The sequence below is a fragment of the Eulemur rufifrons genome, chromosome 16, assembly GCF_041146395.1.
Source record: "Eulemur rufifrons isolate Redbay chromosome 16, OSU_ERuf_1, whole genome shotgun sequence".
Taxonomy (NCBI): Eukaryota; Metazoa; Chordata; class Mammalia; order Primates; family Lemuridae; genus Eulemur; species Eulemur rufifrons.
In genome coordinates, this window is record NC_090998.1 from 35,616,585 (window position 1) to 35,634,733 (window position 18,149).

Genomic DNA, 18,149 nt, shown 5'->3' on the forward strand with positions numbered 1-18,149 from the left:
CGTAGTATAACCAACATGGCCAGAAAATAGGCAGATTTATTTGGCAAGTGCTAATGGATTGATCATTGGAGATTAGTACAAGGTTCTCTGATTCAGATGTCCTTTATCAGGAAAAGAAAATGGACAACTCCATCTCTCCTTGGTCTGACACAAAGGATTCCAGACTAAAACATGATGTACCAGGGTCATTCAACCTTAAATATCTTGCAGATAACTTCATTAAAATATCAGACTATTAACAAAGGACACGCCCAGCCCAGCATTAGAACTTGAGAGAAGTAGCCATTATTTCTAAAAGTCAGTAGTTGGGTAGTCTGTCTGACTGAAAGAATAAAATATTTCATATAGTTCTTGAATATTTACTTTATGCAAAATAACTTATTATTTGAAGTTTCTATCAAGTATATTTGAAAAGATATTAACTGTGACCTACTGGATCCAGGCATCAGCCATGTCGATGGCTACCCTGAGATCACATCGGTTTGATGTTGGAGAGAAAACAGTGGAATTTGATGTCCTCTCATACACAGCATTGTCTAAGGACAATGAAACCAAATGACAAATTATAAATGCAACTTGGTTTTTTCCACAACTGTCTCATCAGCTAAGATTGTTCACCAAAAATGTTAGATTTATATGCTAATATTTTAAAAGATCTAAATTCCCTAATTCATGAATAGGTTATTTTTCAAATATCAACCAGTTTTATCTGAGTTACTCTCACATCTTTATTCATTTCTTTTCAGAAAGTCCAACCTCTATCTTCCTTTTGTTTTCATATGGTCTTTTGTTTTGATAGAAAAGATTAAATGCCATACTTAATTTAAAATCAATATTTTCTGAGGCTGAGTTGCAAACAGATCTGGATCTGGACTTGTAGTACAGCATTTAACCATAGAGCATCCCTCTATATGCATCATTGAAAATAATTTATCACAACTATGACTATAATAACAGTTTTATTAGTGTCTGTGAATATTACATGTCAAAGTCCATCAATTTTGTTAGCCAAGCAAGGATAGAATGTTGCTGAAGAATAGATGAAGATATTTGTAATAACTGCAACTGGTAGAAATGGCAAAGCTCTGATTCAGGTAATCATGTAATCATAGAAAGTATGATTGTCTATTTCCATAGTATCAAGGGTAACTGGACATTATCTGTTATCCTTTGTACTTACCATAAGAGTAAGGTAGATCAGGTCATACAAGAGAATAGCACTGACCAGCAGTTTTTAAAAAATTCTGTCAAATAACCTAGCTTCAAGAGAAGGTGTCTAACCTGGTTCACAGACATCATCACATCCTACTTGATAAACCAGTAAGGATAAAAATATATCTACATTTGACATTAAATACTTATTTATCTACACATTCCCAGGCCTTAAGAGAAAATCAGAAAGGTCTTCATGATAATCACATACTATAAAAAGAAATGTAGCCTTACTTTCTACAACTTTCACAGAAAGCCATATTGGGGAAAAAACTCTTGAGCATTTCCTATAGTTGGCAATCCCTGCCTGAGGCCCCCACAGAATGTTTTCTGAGAAGCGTGGAATCCATGAAGTCTGTGTCTATAGGTCTGTAATCCCTGGGCCACATCCTTAATCCCACGCATAGATGTGTGTGACTAGAGGACATCATTATCTCTGATCTTATAAGTCAGTTCAGATGTTCCCCGGGTAGAATGACAGATCTGTGCTATGGTTTGAATGTTTGTGTCTGCTCCAAAATTCACAGGAATTTTGAAGCATTGTGATACCTACTCCCCATTGTGATAGTGTTGACAGTGAGACTTTAAGAGGTAATTAAGTCATGAGGGCAGCGGCCTTAGGAATGGATTAATGCCATTATAAAAAGGGATCACAGAAGTGGGTTTGCTCTGTCTTTGCTCTTCTGCCTTTTGCCGTGGGATGGTGTGGCAAGAAGGCTTTGGCCAGATGCCAACACACTGATCTTGGACTTCCCATCCTCTGGAACTGTGAGCCAATACATTTCTGTTCGTTATAAATTACCCAGTTACAGGGATTCTGTTATAGAAACACAAGTGGACAAAGATAAGGTGCTTTTCCAGAAGTTTCTCATTTTTCCAAAAGCTCAGCTCCTTATTTACACCAACATACTCTCAAGAGTAAATGACCTTCCCCTTACAAATGCTGATGCTTTTAAATTTCCATTTTCCCCAATGATCTCTATCTCCTCAAACCCCAGAACTAACCTGCTCACACCCCTCCCCAGGCTCATTCTCTCCTCCATCTTCTATAAAGTCTTCAGTCAGGTAGATTTTGTCCCCTAAGCCAGTGCTTCTCCAACTGCAGTGAGCACACAAATCACCTGGAGCATGGAGACCCCACCAACAGAGACTCTGATTCATTAGTTCTGGCTTTGGGCCTGGGAACGTGCATTTCCATCAAGCCCACAAATCACACTTTGAGTGTGATTTGCTTTAAGTCGCAGGGAGCACATCTGAATTGCCGAGCTTTGAATTTCCATCCCCTTAGCCACTATTTTACTTTGCCACAGCAGAGGAGCCTTTTCTGATCCACAATGATTCCTGCCTCTCCTGGGTAGTAATGGTCTGATTCACCATGATGCTGCCATCGTCCATCACCCCCACTTGAATATTACAGCTGTGCCTGCAGCTAGTGAAGGGAAGCCTTGTCCAAGCTTTGAAACTGGGTACTTGAATTGCCCTCATTCCTCAAGCCCCACACAGGGCTATACCAGCAACATTCTCCACCAGTTATAACCCTGGAAGGGCAAATGCCCTTTAACTGCAGCTAGACTCAGAGTGGTCACCTTGCTCAAGCTTCCTCCTGTGCCATTCCATCCTGCTTTACCCATAACTGTGGCAGAGGGGCAGTGGGTTCCATGACTCCTCCCATCCCAATTGACTGGGTCACAAGTGAACACCTGACCCAAAGAGAGGGGGATCCACAGAGGAATCTAAGCCAATCAGATCCCTTCACTCTGTTGTTGAACAAAGAAACACAGAAGAAAGTCCAAGTCGGTAGGAACTGGAGCAAATCAGTTACAAAGATCATCTGAGGGAGCCATGCTGGTCAATCCACAAGATAAGTAACAACAGAAGTAGAGGAAGGCGGCCAATCAGAAGGATGGATCAGACAGTGAGGCTCCCAGCAGCCACTGAGAAACTAGATTGCAAGTGCTCTTGGCCAGGCATCCTTGACCAGGACCCAGCCAAGTCAGCAGCCCTGCCAACACAAGGTTTTTTTTTGACAGTATTACAGCAATGGGGTTGGAATAGTTTGTAAGTCAATACATACTGAGATATTATGGAATCAACCTAAGTGCCTAACAACTGATGAATGGGTGAAGAAAATGTGATACACACACTCCCCCAATGGAATACTACTCAGCAATATGAAAGAATGAAATAAGATATTTTGCAGCAACTTGGATAGAACTGGAAGCCATTATACTAAGTGAAGTAACTTAGGACCAGAAAAATCAACACTGAATGTTCCCGCTCATAAGTGGGAGCTAAACTATGGCTACACAAGGGCACACAGAGTGATATAATGGACATTGGAGACTCACAAAGGGAGAGAGTGGGGGAAGGGGATGAAAAATTACCTATGGGGTACAATGCACACTACTTGGGTGACGGGTACACCAAAAGCCCAGACTCCACCACTATACAATATATGTATTGTCACAGAATTCAACTTGTAACACCTTAACCTATTTAAAAAAAAAAAAAAAAAGGAGAAAAAAGAATGAAGTCACTAAAAATAAATAAATAAACAAATAAATACTGAGATATAACATACTACTGAGTTCAGAACAATGCTCTAAAACAAAAAGTTAAGAACTTCACAAGAAGGAGAAATTCTACAGTTTTCCACAGAATCATGGATGAGGATGTTCATTTTGTGAACCTCATAGGTTTGGGACACAAACCAAGCCAATATACCACATCACTAAATTCAGAATATTTTTTAAAAAGCATTCTAAGTTATCTCAATGTTTAATAGTGTATATAGCCTTGATCTGTCCCTCACAAAAATGACTATACTCACTTATGTATGTGTGTGTACATTTGTGTGTCTAAAAGTCACTTTTAATTTATTTTTCTATGCTACTGAGTGCCTATTATGTGTTAGTTTCTACTTTCTGCTAAGGATATAATGGAAATTAATCTAATTCCAATTTTGTGAATTCAATTATTCATCACTATGTAAATAAGAACAGTAGGAACACACTAATATTAGAAGTTTCATTCCATAGAGTATGAGCTGCAAATATGATGTGTTTTTTATTTATTTATACATTTTTCCCCCCGATCTATGTCTTGCTTTCATTTCCTTGTTGTCCTCCATTGCCTAATTATTCTAATTTTATGTCAGCTATTTGAGAGTAAATCTAAAAAAGAAGGCAAAGCAAATGCAAACCTAGCTTTTAGGTGAACACCATGACCATATATGGTTTTTCTTATAATATCCTAGAGTACTCACAAACTAAAGTACTTAGGGTGTTCAAAAAATAAGGCAATGGCCCAGTGACGTTTATAGTAGTCATTGCATGCCATCTTTTAAATCTTAAAAATCAGGTAGTTCAGAAACTTTTCTTCTTTTACCACAAAGAGGAAGGGAATACCTTGTAAAAAGTAAGTTTTAAAATCCTTAAGAAAACAAGGTCTAAGAGTATTAAGTATATATTTACAGTGGGGTGATCCAGAAGTTACATCATCCCACTCTGCTCATTGTAAATTGTGCGGGTCTTCTGGATTTTAGAAATAAGCTGTTTATGTGGATTAGGCTACAAAAAACCCTCTTTACAGTCAGAGCAAATGGATAATTAATGCAATTGTTTGTATCTTATATTTTTAAGAGTCACAAATGCAAATGCTTCCAGGGACCAGGTGAGTAATGTAGAAATGTGACAAGGGCCATGCAGAATTCTAGCACACTGGAGAGCACATGCCCTGTTTAAAGGCTCAGGGTATCCTATTTTTTCAACAAAAGATATGGATGCTAATGTGTAGTTTCATAATTTTTAGTGTTGCAAACTATTAAAAAACACTTTAAATCCTTTGCAGTGCAAACAACAATATTCTGCAGATCAAACATATACCACAGTCACCATGACCATCTAGTTGCTACATCTGATCTAGTTAATTACATCAATTCTCTACTTCATCTGACCAAATTTTTATATTGCTTCCTCTACTCTTAAGAGAAAATGTACCCTGGAGAGGGAAAAGTAGAGAAGTAGAAAGTGGAGAGTTGCATTATTAAAAAAAAAAAAAAAGATTAAAAAAATCCACCATGCCTTCAGAAATGATATAAAAAGCAAAGAGCTTTGACATCCTGTTAGGATAGTGGAGCCTTCTTGACAGGGAATTGTCTGCTGTTCTGTGGTACTTCAGTTATGTTAAGTTACTCATTTGACATCCTCTATCTTTTTAAAAATTTGAAATCTGGGCACTCTTTCCAGAATATGCAGAGCTCAAGTCTAATTTTAACTAATCCAGTGTATAGATGCTTATTCTTTAAGGATTCTTTCCTAATAATAAACATCTAAAGAAGATTAATATTGTGTCATGTCTTTATAATTAAATTTTTATAAAAAATTGTTAGAAGAAAAGCAAGTCAAAATTTCCCTTTCTATGTACAATCTGAAAAGATCTTCACACAGACCGCCTTTCCTCATCTTCCCGGAGGAGTCAGCCATAAAACATGCCATCGGCCATTAAGAGCAATTCCCAGACGATCCTCTTGAGAAGGGAAAAAACTTCCACGTATTTATGCTTTTTCAAAATCTATTTCCTTCATGTTCCAAATCATGTCAGATGTCTTATTGCCGTGACACACGATGCCCAGTAGAGACAGTTTGGTACGGCTCCCATCACTTCTGATAACACATCACTCAGAGCAATTACACATCAACCTGGAGCATTTTTTAAAAGGCATGCTCAGAAAAAAACATTTCTGTTTTTCCAACTCGGTCTTTAAATTGCAGATATTGCCTATATCCTAAACCAAGACTGGCATTTATTCACTCATTTGACACATGTTTATTGAAGGCTTTCCTATTTATTGAGGCACTCAGCTAGGAATCAGGAACATAGCGTGAGTCAAGAGCACACAGTCCTGCCTTCATGGGTCCCTGGCAGCAGAAATGAGTCCCGTGAATAAGCACAGACTCACAAACTCTGATAACTACACTGAAGGAGCATCATGAAATGCTATGAAAGCCTTAAACAGAGTCTAAGACATGATGTGGGCTGGCAATTGAGGAGGAGACTTCCCCAAGGAAGCTGATAATTTCAGAGAGGTCGGGTACCACCCTGGGGAAGAGGAAGTGGGGAAGAATGTTCCACTGAGTGATACCGCATGTGAAGAGCCCTAGGGAGGTAACATGCACATTTAAAGAACTCAATGCAAACTAGTGTGGCTGGGGTTCATAAAGGGAAGAAGGTGCACGATGAGGTTCTCTAGGCAGGTGGGGACCAGATCATTCAGGGCCTTCTAGGAAGAGCAATAGGAAGCTATTGAGAGATTGGGGGCCGAGGAGTCACGTTTTCATATTTGTATTTTTAAAGGCTCTCTCATTCTGGTGCTGAGTAGATTTGAGGAGACTGGTTAAAAGGTATATTAACCATGTGTTTCTGATATTTTAACATTTGGGGCCTTGCTGACCCTGGAAGGACTGCCCGTCCCAGGGCTAGCCAATTTCTAGAGATGGTAAAGGACTTTTCTGAAAGTGTAACTTTCATATGTCAACAAACCAACCCAAAGCTCACAGCACCCAACTACCTCCTTTCTCTCTTACACTCTAGGCCACTATCCCCTTACCCTCATCACCCCAGGTCTAGGTACCAGAGAACTAGGGACAGCCCCTATGCTGCAGAGCCTGCCCAAATTATTCGAACTAGCCAATCCCTACCCTGCCTCACCCTTTCCTTCCCACAGACACCACAATACAGTCTCTTGCCCACATTTTTCTCCTCGCTCCCCCACCTCCCAACCAACTGCGGTGCTCCTCTTTGGGGCTCCCCTGCAGGATGTGCCGTGCCTCCTGTTGCTAGGGATCTGTGAGCGTAAACTTCTTCCTTTTTGACAGGCATTTCTGGGTCTGCATGTCTTACCATACCTGATTAAAATAATCCCAGGTACATTTTAAAACACAAGACCACTGTGGTAAATCAGGTGACTTCTGATGATGTCTTAGACACATATGGCCACAGTGAAGTGGAATAAAAACAGACAGGCCGGGCGCGGTGGCTCACACCTGTAATCCTAGCACTCTGGGAGGCCGACGTGGGCAGATTGTTTGAGGTCAGGAGTTCGAGACCAGCCTGAGCAAGAGTGAGATCCCGTCTCTACTAAAAATAGAAAGAAATTACATGGACAACTAAAAATATATATATGGAAAAATTAGCCGGGCATGGTGGTCCAGCCTGTAGTCCCAGCTACTCGAGAGGCTGAGGCAGGAGGCTCGCTTGAGCCCAGGAGTTTGAGGTTGCTGTGAGCTAGGCTGACGCCATGGCACTCTAGCCTGGGCAACAGAGTGAGACTCTGTCTCAAAAAAAAAAAAAAAAACCCGGACAGTTAAAGAAGAGGCAAGATGAATTTGATGAGAGGGTGAGGAAGAGAGAGGTGTTCAGAATGATTCTTGGATTTATGCTTTGTTCAATTAAATGGATGATGGTGCCATGTACAAAGACAGGAAATGCAGAAAGAGGACCAAGTTTGGGGGAGAGGATGATGAGTAAAATGTGCTTTCAAGACAACAAAATGTAAATGTGCATGGACAGTTGGATTTAAGCTCAGATTCAAAGACAGGAATCCTCACCACCTTTGCCCAACTACTCAAAGATGAGGACTCCAAGACAGTATAAATATAAAGTATAAATCTACTATTTATAGAGTGTGATTTTTCCCCCAATATATCACATTTCTGGATGATGTAAATGACACTTTAAAATGAGAAACACTACTATATTTATATCTTACTGGTTGTGAAAAATTAACTTTCATATGCTGCAGATGCTATTTGATACACATCTGTCTGCCTACCATCCACGTCAAACTAAAATCCATTCTCAGAGTGAAATGTTCTCCGAACTTGAGGCAAATTGCCTTAAAGTACCCTTCATTCCATACACCACAAAGGTAGTACTTCCTATAATGTGACAAGAAATCACATTGTCAGGTACTCCTGATTCACCCCCAATAATTGTACTTACTTGAATCACACTGCAACACAAGTTGTTTTCAGATTGATCTATAAATTTATACGATGAAGAAGATAACGGGAAAAATTCCAGCTTTGCTGTTATTCTTGTAATTTGCCAGTCTTTTCATAGTTTGAGGATAAAAATAGGGAGACCCTCAGGGTGACACAGAAATTTTCACCCTCCCTTGCAACTCAAACTACAGAGGTGCTAAAATAATGACTCTGCTACTATTGTTATTACCAAGGAGGTTTGAAGATTGTTTTCTCTCTTTATCTGTGTTTTGAAAAGTCTTAACAAAAGTAACCTGCAGTCTTTGTTAACTAGCTCAATTTTGCCTAAGGTGCTGAGGAAATGAAAGAAGTCCACATAATTTCAGAAAGAGGCAAGACTATTTCGTGGTAACTGTCATACTTAGGATTCTGCTCTAGGATTGTGTGAGAAGTCCGAACTGCCTCCAAGAAGCAGTTGTGACTTAAGAAATATAGCTGTCTAAATCTGTCAAGATAAGTAAGAACATAACCCAGTGTTTACAGTTTCCTAATGGGATGCAGATGAATGCCACTGGTGGTCATATCCAGGATGCATTATAGACCCCAGTGAAATCTTCCTTGAGGAAGGTGCCTAGTCAGAACAAGCCTGGCATCTAAACCACAAATGAAGAAAGCAGAAAAAGAAGGATTCCAAGCCCATTTTAGCTTATTTCCCACTTGCTATGGCAATAAAAGGGAACATCTATAACATAGTGTTACATTGTTTATTAATTACAATAATAGTCGAGGTGGGTGGATAGCTCAAGGTCAGGAGTTCGAGACCAGCCTGAGCAAGAGCGAGACCCTGTCTCTACTAAAAATAGAAAGAAATTATCTGGCCAACTAAAAATATATATAGAAAAAATTAGCCAGGCATGGTGACACATGCTGTAGTCCCAGGTACTCGGGAGGCTGAGGCAGAAGGATTGCTTGAGCCCAGGAGTTTGAGGTTGCTGTAAGCTAGGCTGATGCCATGGCACTCACTCTAGCCCGGGCAACAGAGCAAGACTCTGTCTCAAAAAAAAAAAAAAAAAAAACAATAATAATTAAACTTTTAGAGCTCTTACAATATATTGGGTACTGTACTAGGGACTTGACTTAAATTATCTCATTTAATCTTCATTACAACTCAATGGGGTAATTATTGGCATTATCCCCATAAAAGAAAAATAAATACCATATATTCTAAAATATAAGCTATGTGTGTGGGGAGGGGGAGGGGGAGGGGGTGTTTTCCTAAAATTATCCAGCAGAAAAAAGTTGTTTCATACTCAATTCTTCAGAATGTCCTCCAAGTATGATAGGACACTGCTTTAGTTACTACATTTTGAAAATCAGAATAGTTTGAGAAAATCATATTTTCCTCAAATGACCACAACTGGTGCTAGCTTTAGATGCTCATGAAAGTAGTCCGGTAGAATTGATTTAAAAAAGAGAGATAAAGGTAAAGAAATTTAACACAGATTTATTAATTATTTCTGGGAGGCAACTGATAAAGCTCATGAGGCAAGTCTTTTTAAATTACTCTAAGAGGTCATAATGAACATGATGAACATAATGAATGTTCACCTATGAATTTAAAAATTCACTTCCCTAAGATTATGCAAATGTATACTTATGGGTGGGATAAAATTTCTAATGACAGCATCAAATACAGATTCAAAAAATTTGGATTTTCACAGAATTTAAATGGATATGAAGATATCCTCTGAACAACCATGTGTGGCAGCTCAGAAAGTGACTCCCAAAATGGCAAAGACATCAATGTCAAAGTTGCTTGGGAATAGTTTGGATCAAAGTATTTCATGAAGTGTAAGACAGAAAAAAAACAAGCAATACTTCTAAATTAATGTTATTTCACATATAATAGAATCTTTAATGTAACTAAATGTGTAAACATTACAAATTGTATGTTTCTGGTTTCTAATAAATCCAATGGAGTGTCCTAAAGTAGAGAGAGTAAGCTAGAAGAAGGTAGGCAAGTTGAATGAGAAGATAGGAATGAACTTTCAGAAGTTCAACATTGGGATTTAACTGTGTTCCACTCAATTAACTCTTATGGAATTCCTCTGATGGGCAAGGTGCTGGGTAGACCTATACAGGAGACATAGATGAATATTCATGGCATTATTCCAGTCAGTCCCTTAAGTTAGAAATTTTGGAGATTTAGTAATAAAAATAATAGCAATTGCATACTTGATGCCAGGCACCATTCTAAGTGCTTTTTATTTTTTAATATTCTTTAACTTTCAGAACCCTATGATGTATGAATGATTATTATTATCATTCCCATTTTACAAATGAAGAAACTGGGGTTAAGTAATTTATAAAAGGCTACACAGTTAGTAAATGGCCATTGCAGGGTTCAAAATCCAGGGAATCTAATGCCTAAGTCCCTGTTCTTAACCACTAAGCTACACTGCCTCTCTTCACTGCCTTTCTCTCCTCCCTCCTGCCCATATCTAACCTGTCCTTATGTTTTATAGAGAAGAGCCACACCTCTATGAGTTCTAATTAATACATTTGTAAGATGGCAAATAGGAATGGAAATAACTGGAGTATTAATTCTTATCTTTTCAAAAAATACAAATTCCTTTCAATATTTGATGAAAGCTACATACTCTCTGCATATAGTCACAGATTTTACATATAACTTTAAGAGATTCACAGCCTATCCAGAGATCCCAAGCATAAATTCTTGAACCAGACAAATGTGAACACAACTGATGAATGGTCTCAGTTAAGGACTAGACTTTGAACAACTACGGCCACAGAGATTGATAATTCTCCCTGTGGGGGAAAGTGATTAGCCTTGTATAGACCAGCATGGAATGCTAAACAAATCCCTGAATGAGGCAGAGCCAGTACAATGTGGGAAGAAGAGAATGAAGGCAGAATCAGTACAATGTAAAAAGAAGAGACTCTAAGCAACACCAAGACCAACATGCCTGTAGTATTCCTGGCCCACGCTGCAGTTATAAATGTAGCATGATCAGCTGCCAGTGAAACAGGGTGGCAAAAAAGCACTGATTCCTCCTCTGACTCTAACTCTAGATATGCCACAAAAGCAAGAGGCTGGTTAATGGATCCCAGGACAGTAAGAAATCTTTAGGGAGACATAGTTGAATCCCAGTTTGGGGAAGAAATGATAGCTTAGCATAGGGGAGAGCCAGATAGAGGGGATAAGGGTAGTTTGGCATTTTCTATTTGTGTTTTTTTCCTATGGCCCACATTTCCCTAGGCCTGTCCTATGGCCACCATGAGAGAGGCAAACAATAGTACCAGCCCAACTCTAGGCAGAGGAGGAAGTAAGATTAGGGCAGCATGAGATCCTGGATGCGGTGGAAGGTGGGTGACAACAGGTACAGTTGAGCTAACTGGCCATGAGCATCTTCTCTTCTCTTCTCCCCATCCCACTATAGGTCAGGAAATTATAACAGGGGAAGGTAGTCTTGCGAAATGAGCACTGGCAAGATTTTAAGGAGCACGTGTGTGGGGGTGAGGGTGGGTGCAGGATGAGATAAATGGATGTGATTGCCATCCCCAAAGCTCTACACACTAATTCATGTCTTTCCCCATTCGTTTAGGTGAATACAAGCTGAGGCCTATGCTTTCTACCTGTCCCCCCAAGTATGCATTATCATCAAAGGTATCTGGTAAACCACAGTGAATGTGAATTTCCAGGAGGAAAAAATATGACACTTGAGAAACACAAGCATTATAAGAGAAAAAAAATAAGCAATTTATATAAGAGAAAGTACAATTAATTTATCAGATAGAACAAGAATTTAAAATATGTAAAATATAATTCACAAAGGGATAGGGGAGAAAATTAGAAACATGAAATGGAAAAGTCAATTTGAAGAAAAACCAATTGGAGATAATGAATATAAAAAATGTCATTATTTAAATAAAGAACTCAATTAGTTGAATAGCAGAATAGATAGAACCAAACAAAAAATTGGTGAACTAAAAAATTAGGTTGAAGGATTCTATGGAAAAATACCAGAAAGGACTAAAGAGAGAAAACATAAGAGAAAAATTTCAAAGATAGGGAGGGAAGCAGTAAAAATGTCAAGTTCTATATAACAGAATTCCCAGAAGAACATAAAAGTAGATTGGGGTGGAGGGAGCAGAACAGGAAATATTTGAAGAAATAATGACCAAGTATAAAAGAAAGATATAAGACGCCAAATTTAAAGGACTCACAGAGACTAGAACTCATGTAAAACACAAGAAAAAAATATAACCAAATTCATTATGGTGAAATTTGAGAACATCAAAAACAAAGGGAAAACTCTTAAGGCCTCCCAGTGAGAAAAGCAAATCACTTGCATAGGAATGAGAATCAGATTAATGTAAGACTTCTCAAAAGTAACACTCAATGCGAGAGGATAATGGAGTAATGTTTTCAGAGTTTTGATGGAAAACAGCATTTATTGAAGCTAAAATTTTATATCTAGCTAAACTTTTGTTTGCAAATGAGCCTACAATAAAGGCATTCTCAAACATAATCTAAAGGTTTGTGGGAAGAGGGCCAAAAAATGTTAGTAAATGAAGACCCACTTTAAAAGTACCGTAAGGGGAAATAGTTTAATAAGAATATAAATAAATCCAGGAGAAAGCATTAAAATATGGGAAGAAATATTGATAACTGTCTCAGTTTGTTTTCTGTTGCTATAACAGGATACCACTGAGTAATTTATAAAGCAAAGAAGTTTATTTGTCTCAAAGATCTAGAGGCTGGGGAGTCCAAGAGTATGGTGCCAGCATTTAGCAAAGGCCTTCGTGTTATACAATAACATAGGAGAAAGTGTCGTATGGTGAGAGGGCAAGAGTAAGACAGCAAGAGAGAGCTTGGTTTTATAACAAAGCCACTACCCCCAAAACAAACCTACTCTTGTGTTAGCAACATTAATCCATTTATGAGGGCAGAGGTGACATTAACCCACTCATGAAGGCAAAGAGAATAAGTTTTCAATGCATGAACTTCTGGGGGACATGTTCAAATCATAGCATTCTACGCCTACCCCCAAATTCATGTTCTGACATGCAAAATGAACTCATTCTACCCCAATATCCTCAGAGTCTTATCTCATTCCAGCACCAACTTAAAAGTCTGAAGTCCAGAGCCTCATCTAAATCAGATATGGGTGAGACTCAAAGCACAATTCATCCTATGGTAAATTTCCTCTAGCTATGAGCCTGAGAAATCAAAACAAGTTACCTACTTCCAAAATATAATGGTAGGATAGGCATAGGATAGACATTCCCATCCCAGGAGGGAGAAAAAGGCAAGGACAAAAGGGGTAACTGTCTCAAGTAAATCTAAAACCCAAAAGAGAAAACAATGAAATTAATTAATTTCATTTTCATTTGTTTCAAGAAATTTTAAAATTTCTTTATCTTTTCATAGATCCACTGGACATTCAGGAGCATATTTTTTTTTTTTTTTTGAGACAGAGTCTCACTCTGTTGCCCAGGCTAGAGTGAGTGCCGTGGCGTCAGCCTAGCTCACAGCAACCTCAAACTCCTGAGCTCAAGTGATACTCCTGTCTCAGCCTCCCGACTAGCTGGGACTACAGGCATGCGCCACCATGCCCGGCTAATTTTTTCTATATATATTTTTAGCTGTCCATATAATTTCTTTCTATTTTTAGTAGAGGTGGGGTCTCGCTCTTGCTCAGGCTGGTCTCGAACTCCTGAGCTCAAACGATCCGCCCACCTCGGCCTCCCAGAGAGCTAGGATTACAGGCGTGAGCCACCGCGCCCGGCCAGGAGCATATTTTTTAAAATTCCCAAACATGAAAATCATATCAAATATTTTCTCTGACCATAATGGAATAAAACTAGAAATCAATAACAAGAGAAGCACTGGAAACTATATAAACACATAGAAGTTTTGAAATATGTGAAAACACAACATACCAAAACCTATGGCATGCAGCAATAGCAATATTAAGAGGAAAGTTTATAGCTATAAGTGCCTACATCAAGAGCAGAAAAACTTCAAATAAACAACCCAATGATGCATCTTAAAGAACTAGAAAAGCAAGAGCAAATCAAACCCAAAATTAGTAAAAGAAAAGCAATAATAAAGATCAGAGCAGAAATAAATGAAATCAAAGTAAAAACGTAATAACACAACAAAGTTAGTTTTTTGAAAAGATAAACAAAATTGACAAACTTCCGGCCAGACTAAGGAAAAAAAAGAGAGAAGACCCAAATAAATAAAATCAGAGATGGCAAAGGAGACATTACAACTGATATTGCAGAAACCCAAAGGATTATCAAAGAGTACTACAACTATATGCCCAATATATTGGAAAACCTAGAAGAAACAGAAAAATTCCTAGACACATATAACCTACCAAGATTGAACCAGGATGAAATCCAAAATCTGAATAGACCAGTAACAAGTAATGAGATGAAAGCAGTAAAAAAATGTCTCCCATCAAAGAAAAGCCCAGGACCCCATGGCTTCACTGATGAATTCTACCAAATATTTGAAGAACTAATACAAATCCTAATTAAACTACTCCAAAAAATCAAGTATGAGAGAATACTCCGAAACTCATTCTACAAGGTCTGTATCACCCTGAGACCAAAATCAGACAAGGATGTGACCAAAAAAAAAAAAAAGAAAGAAAACTATAGGACAATATCTCTGGTGAACATAGAATGCAAAAATCCTCAACAAAATACCAGCAAACCAAATTCAGCAAAACATTAAAAAGATTATTCATCATGATCAAGTGGGATTCATCCCACGGATGCAAGGATGGTTCAACATATGCAAATCAATCAATGTGATACATCATATCAACACAACAAAGGACAAAAACCATATGATCATTTCAGTTGAAGCTGAAAAAGCATTCAATAAAATTCAACATCCCTTCATGACAAAACCTCTCAATAAACTGGGTATAAAAGGAACTTATCTCAACATGATAAAAGCCATATATGACAGACCCACAGCCAGTATCATACTCAACGGGGAAAAACTGAAAGCCTTTCTTTTAAGATCTGGAACAAGACAAGGCTGCCCACTTTCACCACTGTTATTCAGCATAGTACTGGAAGTTCCAGCTAGAGCAATCAGACAAGAGAAAGAAATGAAGGACATCCAAATTGGAAAGGAAGAAGTCAAATTATCCTTGTTTGCAGGATAAAATGATCTTATATCTAGAGAAACCTAAAGTCTCCACCAAAAACACTACTAAAACTGATAAACAAATTCAGCAAAGTTACAGGATACAAAATCAACCAACAAAAATTCAGTAGCATTTCTATATACCAATAGCAAACAATCGGAAGAAGAAACCAAGAAAGTACTAGGTTGTGTAAATGGCTTAGTACTAGTATACTAGGTCATACAGCTAGGTTAAAGTACTCCTTTCACACACATAGATACATGGCATTCTTATTTAAAGAAGAGCTTTCTTTTCTCCCATCCTACCCTCTTTATGACTCGTGGATTTTTTTTTTAATTTAATGTATTACAGCCCATTACCAGCATTATTCTTCATGGAGCTCAAAATGTCACAAACTTGATTCTGTTATTGAATCTCAAAGGGTCTAGATATTATGCCAAGGGAGAAGGCAAAATGTAGTGGGCATAACATAGGCTTTACTAACATTGTGGCAAGAAGCAAGGTTTTCAAATCTGTGAAGAGTCAGTTTCTTCACCTGCGAAAGAATGCTAATAATACCTGCTTCGTAGACAGTAACCAAGTCTTTTGGTTCACTGTTGCATCCCCAATATCTCAGTCACCCAGAAGGCACTTAGTGAATACCTCTTGACTATGGAAAGTACCTAGAATAGTGCCTGCTACCTAAATGAATTATTGTTATTGTTCATATTAATATAACGCAATATGGCTTTATTAGTTAACTATAATTGGGACTTTTTTATGTGTGAACCTTTGTACTGACCATCAAGAAAGAACTGAAGGGTGAGACTACACCCAATTCAACTTAGCAATAAAAATAATGATTATTAGTATTCTTGTTATGATGATGACAAACATTGTATAGTATTTACCATGTGACAAGCAATGTGTTAAGCTCTTAATTAACTCATTTATTCCTCTCAGCAATCCTATGAGGTAAGTGCTAATATTACTCCCATTTTAAGATTAAGAAACTGAGGCTCAGAAAGGATAAGTAACTTTCCACACAGCCAGTATTCATACAATGGCAATCTGGTTTCAGAAGTGTTCTTGTACACATCGTGCTATGCTAAAGAAAGGAAAGCTCTTTAAAATAAGGTAAATGAAAGCAGAAGGTATTCTTTATACAGAAGAGTGTATGGTGCAGCATGTGACATTTATTCAAAGAAAGACACACATACTTCACTGGCACAGGGTTGACAATGAAGATGTAAGGTTCTTGTCCTGAAGTGTGCTAACATCGTAATTTGTTTTAAAAGATCACATTTTGGAAGATGCTGAGACCACTGCAAACGAAGTCCTTATTTCCAGAACTGAAGGAACTAAAGCGATTTAAACCTTGGAAAATTAGAAGTAGATGCCAGCTCTTATCTTCTTCTGGTGCTTTATGGCAGCCACTCAGTGATATATACAGCTATGTCTGAATAACCCACCAGATGGTCCAGCTGTGAGAATGTTATTGTTTTCTACCAATTTGTCTTATTCCCACGGCTTCACAAGTTCTAGTTCTTGAACCTTCAAAAGATACCATAGTTTTTTCCTTAAGCTATGAGAAAATAATAGGTTTCTCCAATCCATCACGAAAGATTCGTCAGATTTGTAGGTGAATTCACAGGCAAATGTCAATGCCTTTTATAATCTCCTTTAAAAGGCTTCATCTTTAGTTTATATAGGCCCTTTTCCTTACAAGAGGGACTAAAAGTTTGAGAGAAAGTTTTCATACGAGCAGGCTGTGGGCCATTGTTACCACTGTCAATTTGTTAATGCACTTTGTGAAAAATGATCCCTGTCTCTCAAAAGCCATTTTGTTATTTCTTTTTACACTCTTACCTTCTTCAATGTTACATGGAATTGCTTGCCTGATGTTATTTGAGTGAACATACTGGTCATTCACCGGCACTATATGTTCCCGGCTATCTGTATCCTACAAGAAAGATAAGCAATAAGAACTCACACAGTGTGAATTATAGCCTAATAATTAGTATCTTGTGCGTTAGGAGATGCAAGGCTCAGGGCTATGCAGCCATTAAAACAGTTAAGCATGAATTACCACACTATAATTCAGGGCCCAAAGCCTCTTCTATACATAGAAACAGATGTCTGTTTTACCAGAAGAGGGAAGCCAGTAGTAATCTGGAGGCAGGGGGAGTGATTTTTTTTTTTTTTAAATGGCAGAGTGACCTCATTACTGCTATTGCAACCCAGAACTAAGGCATATAATACTCATCTAAATTCCCCTGAAGCAGCCTCGCATTGATCCCAGCCTTCATCAGCCTTCCTGTGGGCACTGGCAGGACCAGCAGTGGATCCCTGCACTAATCTAGCTTGCGTGATTTCCCCTTACGCGAAGGAGCCCGTTTCACAATGAAAACAATAACCGCACCCCCACCCCCAAGACTCTACCGGAAGCTACATTTGAGTGCATTCCTGTGTGTGTAAGTCCCCTGTGATATTTCAAGGAAAATAGGCACTCTAGAAACTTCTTACTATGAGGTCCTCACCACTCGGCCCCTCGTATGTCTGACTTGATCAGCCTGAACTCACTTCTTCTATCATTGTTCCAGCGGCACCTTCTGCGTTGGTCCTCCTCATGCAAGCCAAGTACACACACGGCAGGGTATTTGTCCTTCCTTCTGCCCGAATAATCTTCAACCAGACGTCTGCATGGCTAAAGGAATAGGGAAAAAGGAAAGGCAGGAAATAAGGTATAAAATGAGGGCATAAAAAGAAAGCCTTAGAG